Raw genomic sequence first — 6,838 nt, forward strand, 5'->3', positions numbered from 1 at the left:
ATAATAGCTCCTTAGGATATTAGGAGTAATATTACAGGATGCACACTCACAATGACATTAGGAATAATAGCTCCTTAGGATATTAGGAGTAATATCACAGGGTGTACACACATGATGTAAAAACACTGTGATACTACGAGTAACATCTCCCTAGTAGATTATGAGTAATATCACCCACTGTGATATTAAAAGTAATATCTCCCTAGGATATTACGAGTCATATCACAAGTTGTACAAACATGGTGTACACCCCTTGTGATATTAGGAGTAAAATCTCCCCAAGATACCACAAATAATATTACAAGGTGAACACCTACTGTGGTATGAAAAGTAATATCTCCCCAGGATACTACAAATAATACCAAAGGGTGTACGCCAACTGTGATATTAGGATTAATATCTTTTCAGAACACTACAAATAGTATCACAGGGTGTACACCCACTATGATATTAGGAGTAATGTCTCCCCAGGATACTACGATATTAGGAGTAATTATTAGGAGTAATATCAAAGGGTGTACACTCACTGTGATATTAGGACTATTATCTACTTAGGATACTACGAATAATATCAGAATGTGTACATCCACTGTCACTGTGATATTAGGAGTAATATCTTCCCAGAAGACTATCAGCAATATCACAGGGTGTACACCAACTGTGATATTAGGAATAATATCTATCTTGGATATTATTAGTAATATCACAGTGTGTACATCCACTGTGATATTAGGAGTAATATCTCCCAAGGATATTAGAAGTAATATTACAGGGTGTCCACCCAGTTTGACATTAGCAGTAATATCTCCCTAGGACATTAGGAGTAATATCGCAGGGTGTACAGCCACTGTGATATTTGGAGTAATATGTTTCTAGGACATTACGTGTAATATCACAGAGTGTATAACCACTGTGATATTACTCATAATATCTCCCTAGGATATAACGAGTAATATTACAGCGTGTAAACACATGGTGTACACCCAGTATGATAATTAGGAGTAATGCAAAGCTTATAGCTTGCAGTGAATGCCAAGAATGAGTTCTCAGACAATTCCAGCTGAGCAGGAGTGGCGGGGGGAACAGCTCTTCTGAGAAAGTGCCACTCCAGCATCTGTCCCCTAAGTATTGAAAGGGCTTGTTAAACCACAAACATCCACTAGATGGCCATTTGAGGTCGGTTAATTTAAGCACTTAGGGCCTTGTAAAAGCCCTCAAACCACATTCTCAGGAGGCTGTTTTCAGCGTTCCTTATCACACACTCCACTCCTTGTCCTGTTTTCAGGGTCAAGGAGTTACATTCTTATGCACAAATAACATACACACATTGCCTCAGTATTTTTCCATGCCCCAACCTCAAATGCCATGCACATAAGCTTCTATATGTTGACGTGCACCCACCACAACTCCCCCTTCTTCAATTCTTAGAGCGTGCTGGTCATCCAATGCAAGGTAAGGTTCTATCATTCTTCCCTGGTCATAGATGCGCCGGGGGGCAGCACAGACCCATCTGCAGACGCCTAGCAAACAGATGCAAAAAAGTATGAGTAGAGCAGCCATCACCCAAATGTGTACGTATCACCCAGACAACCAAGTGGTCGGGTTTAACCACAAAGCCTTCTTGTAATTGCTGAAAGGTACTTGCTTGTAATTGCTGCGACCATTCTTCAAGTTGTTTCTTTAACTCACACTCAAGAGTAGAAATTTGAGAAGAAAAATGGTCGTGATAAGCCCCTTGCAGGTGTGATTTCACTGTCTCCCAAGCATATTGGGAGCTATTACAGGGCAGAGGTGTGACACAGATAGAATTATATTGCCAATCACAATGTAAATTTTGATGGGTAATGAATGCCTGCTGCTGATCCCCCAGCCATTCAACGGCGGCTTCAAGAGCCTCCAGGAGAGACAGAATAGGTTTATCAATATTTACCTGTTCTTGAAATTCACGGGTTACATTATACACCACGTGGTTCACCACTGAGGCTGTGTGAATAGATTCTGTTGGAGAGACAGCTGCAGAAGCAGCAATTGCTAATATGATAATAGCTGAGACTAAAAAGTCAATTAAAGCGGCCAGAAATCTTTTTTTCCAAATATGAGACCGTGCTTTTCTAAATAGCTGCCGGGTGGAATTTCCTTCCCAGCTCCAGGTTAAATTTACAGGCAGCCACAGTTCTGCATGCCATTTTAAGATCATGACGTAGGTTTATATTTAACTGTGTAACGTTTTGATAAGACAAGCAAGTAGCATACCAACTACTGGAAGAGACTTCAATACTATAAAAGGACTGATTCTGCTTTATGTTAGGAACACCTTGCCCAAACAAAAGTATATAGGGGTGCGTAGTACAAATTAGGACTGCGTCAGTAACATTATGCAAAGAGAGGGTATAGTTGCCACCGCTAGTAATGTATTCACCCTGTAAAAGAACTCATTCAAAAAGAAGGAAGTCCTAATCTCCAAATTTGGGTATGAGCAGGGCTTAAAGCTTGCTTCCCTTTTAGTTGTAATATTGGTCCTGAAAGCCCACACTCTGACGGGGTGATAGAACTATTGGAGGGACTCCCAAATCCAATAGTCTGATTTGCAGACATAAGATAACCATGGGGACCCCAATCAAGTAAGGTGCCATTATTAAACAGAGGCTCTTGATGCGGTGCAGGTTGTCTGCACGGAGACCACTGGACAGCCTCAAACTTATATCGCCAGTCCCTACTCGGATGGCATATAGGAAGATCAGGCACTTGTGTAGCTTCCTTAGAGACCTTAGTAAGATAAGTAGTAATGGTAGAAATAAAGGTCAAGTTTGCAAGCTTACCATTCCTTTTAGGCTGATAGTTCAGATACTCCTGAGGAACGAGAGTAACACAGTTATCATGTGCTATTGTGGAAAAACAAAGACCAAAACTAGACAATAAAATCAAGGAGTCATTAAGTTTAATCTATCCCAAATTTTCAGTTAAGGGGTATGACAGGGACATCTATTGACCTCCTGTCCAAGAAGTATCATTAGATAACAAAGGCGGGTCAGCATCCCACCATGTAATAAAATTAAAAACAGGGGGATTTAGAACATGACTCCAATAAACATGTTCTTGAGCTGATCCCACTTGGCAAAGGACAAAAATTACCAACCACCCCAACATCCATGTCTGTCTTACTTTCTCAGAAGTTCCCCCAATTACCACCAGATACAAAAGAAATCGATTCTCTGCAGTTGCAGGGGCTTCTATGGCGGCAAGCCGGATAGTTGCCTGTCGGTCCAATTTCTTTAGCTGTCCCCAGGTAATGCCAGGTGCCTTCCGAGTCATCGTCGTCATTGTCAGTCGATTCTCCAACAACAGGTCCTATTCTCGAGAAGACAGCCCCATATTCCCCCTTTTTTGTTGATTAAGTTATACTTTAAGAGTTTGATGAATTTAATAATGGCCTGACGGGTTGAGTTATAAGGAATACCAGTTTTGTGTTGTACGTGACAAAGTTGCAATACATGTGCAAATCGAGCACTAAGATAGCAAGGTCTATTATCAGTTTTAATAGTTTGTGGAAGAACTAAAGTCATAACAGATTCAAAAACATGAGCAATTGCATCTTCAGTTTTTTTCTCCAGTCCGGGGGGTAGCATGTATTAAGCCTGTATAAGTGTCCACGGTAACTGGGAAAAATTTGAAACGTCCAAATGATGGATACCGAGTAACATCAATTTGCCAAATAGCATTAGGCACCAGACCTCATGGGTTGGCACCAAGCCCTAAGGAAAAGGGGGAAAGAGAATGCCACTGGCAATCAGGACAAGTTTTAATAATCACGCGAGCTTGAGCAAGTGTCAAATGAAACTGTTGTTTAAGACTGCAGGCGTTCTGATGAAAAAACAAAGCATGACCATCTTGAGCTCGCAAAAAGGTGGGAGAATCTGCAAACCACATCTGTGTTTGTACCACAGCATCAGCTCGAATGTTCCCTTCTGATAAGGGACTAGGTAGCCCAGAATGAGAGTGAATATGTGTGATGTAAAGAGGGTGATGACGGGCACAGAGGAGCTCTTGGGCTGCAAGAAGCAAAGCTAGTAGGGGTTCATTAGTAATGCCCTTCACATGTGCATGATCTAAATGAGTAATACTATACACCGCATAAGCGGAATCACTAACTATATTTATGTCTTGGTGAAGAAAAGTTTATAAGGCCAATATTAGGACACCTAACTCTACCTGTTGAGTGGTTCTAAAATGTTCCTAGATTTTGTGCTGCCAGTTCTACATGGCATCTTGCCACACTATAGTTGCCTTTCCAGTTTTTCCTGAACCATCTGTAAAGACAGAAGTGGCGTGAAGCAAGGGCTCAGAGACAACAATAGATACGAATTTAACAGGCACAGTTTGTAAAAAGTTCAGGAGCTTAGAGGCTGGTCAATGAAAGCTGATGTTACCAATAAAATCAGTCATTGCTACTTGCCAATTAAGATCACAAGCTAGGAGAGTATGAAATTGTTTCTTGTTTAACAGTAGGAAAAGAGTAGCAGGGTTATTTTGGCCATATGCCCTGTTAGGCCACAATTATAATATGCGGCCCTAGTTATCATTGCAGCAAAGGTCTGAGCCAGATGGGTTGTAGTGCCTATATCCTGGCACACTTTAATAAACATGCTGATTTCAGTGGCAGTGGCTCGGACTGGAGTTATTGCTGCCTGACAATCCTTATTTGCATTTTCAAAAGCCAATTACAACATAAGAAGTTTGACAGCTTTAGGATAGGGTGCCTGTTTTTTTATTGCAACGTATTTATCAACATACGATGATAAATTCAACGTATGTTTCTGCGGCACCCTGTTTAACTATCATAAAGGAACCCTGGGATTGTCTTATGGGTATTTTTTATGCTTGTGTTGTTAGCTGTGAGCATTGAGGAAATAGACGGCTATCTGCCTGAGCCTGAGCCTAAGCCTGAGCCTGAGCTGAAGCAAAAGGCCCTGTTCCCGATAGCATATCAAGTTGTATTGGGATATTATTATCCAGATTTTGTAAGGATTGCTGCATGGCTAAATCACTGTACTCACGCCACCACACAGTATATTCCGCAGCTGAAACCGAAAGTTTTACTAAAGTTTTCCAATCATATGGAGTCATAACCATTTCCCAAAGCCTCAATCATCCCCTGCGTAAAGGGTGAAGGTACACCGTTTTCAAGAATGCTTTTCTTTAACTCTTCAAAGGCAGTAAAAGGCAAATTCTCATGCCGTCTCCTGTTGTTTTGAACAATAACGGAATGCGCCAAAAGCGCCTCAGTCTCCCTTCCGAAGTCCCTCTTGGAGGCATCCGTCTAATAAGGAAGTTCGACGAGAAGTCGGCATCGAGGACGCGGCCACCAATCACACAGATGTTCACTGACCGAGGTCTTATCCAAGAACCATCTCTTGGGCGTCCTCCAATCTCCTCGAGGGGGGTGGGAGGCGCTGTTGGCTAAACGGCGCCAACCGATGCAGGTCCCTTTAAGGGTGGAGGAAAGGAGGGCAATGGCTTTTCCATAGGGGAAGGAAAGGGCTCCGGTCTGTCCTCATCCTCACTAGCAAAAATCTCTTCCTTATTCCCCATAGAAGGGAATGAAGATGGGGGAGGAGTCTCTCCCTGTTGTTTTGGTTCCTGTTTTTCCTTCTCCTTTAAATCTCCCGAATTCCTTTCAGGTGGAGAAGATGGGCGGTCTGACTCACCGCAATCCGGCAGATAAAGAGGATACAACGCAGAGCGCACCAGCACTCAGGTGGTCAAAATAGTAACAGTAGTAAAATGACCTTGCTCATATCCTCTTTTCAGGCAGCAAACTACCTGCTCCCACAACTCTAATTCTAATGTTCCTTGATCAGGAAACCGAGGGCACTCCTGCCGAATTAAAAACATAAGCTTGTGCAGAGCTCCAGGCTCTACAGTGCACTGGATAGCCTTAAGTAGCTGTTAAAACATACTTTCTGTTCTTTAGTCATTGATTGGCCCATGATAACCCAACCCCTGGTAGTTCACGCGGGGATACTGTCCTGCTGATGGGAGTCAGGGCTGTCCCTTACCGGGATTCCCCGAAAATTGATGAGTTTTCCTACTTCACGCGTAACTTCAAGGCGACCACATTGGGGGCACCACTTGCAGTGAACGCCAAGAATGAGTTCTCAGACAATTCTAGCTGAGCGGGGAGGAGGACAGCTCTTCTGAGAAAGTGCCTCCCCAGGATCCGTCCGCTAAGTATTTATTGAAAGGGTTTGTTATACCACACGTATCCACTAGATGGCGTTCTGAGATCGGGTCGTGAGACACCTGCAGCCTTGTAAAAGCCCTCAGACCGCATACTCAGGAGGCTGTTTTCAGTGCTCCTTATTACACACTCCACTCCTTGTCCTGTTTTCAGGGTCAAGGACTTACATTCTTCTGCACAAATAACATAAACACAGTGCCTCAGTATTTTTCCATGCCCCGACTTCAAATGCCATGTACATAAGCTTGAATATGTTGACGCACACCCCCACAGAGTAATATCTCCCTAGGATATTACGAGTAATATCACAGAATGTACACACATTGTGTACACCCACTGTGATATTATGATTAATATCTCCCTAGGATATTCTGAGTAATTTCACACGGTGTGCACACATGGTGTACATGCACTGTGATTTAGGAGAAATATCTTTCTAGGATATTACTACTATTATCACAAGGTGTACGCCCATTGTGATATAAGAAGTAACATCTACCTAAAATATTACGAGTAATATGATAGGGTGTACACCCACTGTGATATTATTCGTAATACACTAGGGAGATGTTACTCCTAATATCACAGTGGGTGTAAAAT

General features: G+C 42.4%; 1 long non-coding RNA gene across 1 annotated transcript; it reads right to left on the bottom strand.

Annotated features, from left to right (window-relative positions):
- Window positions 1–1,201: 1,201 nt before the first annotated feature.
- On the bottom strand, window positions 1,202–3,343 carry LOC105513641. The gene is made up of 2 exons (XR_001002066.1): window positions 3,133–3,343; window positions 1,202–1,520 (listed from the first exon to the last, which is right to left on the bottom strand). It is a non-coding gene; the product is annotated as an uncharacterized LOC105513641 (long non-coding RNA).
- Between the last annotated feature and the right edge of the window lie 3,495 nt (window positions 3,344–6,838).

This window comes from Colobus angolensis, unplaced genomic scaffold (genome assembly GCF_000951035.1).
Source record: "Colobus angolensis palliatus isolate OR3802 unplaced genomic scaffold, Cang.pa_1.0 Scaffold233, whole genome shotgun sequence".
Lineage (NCBI taxonomy): Eukaryota > Metazoa > Chordata > Mammalia > Primates > Cercopithecidae > Colobus > Colobus angolensis.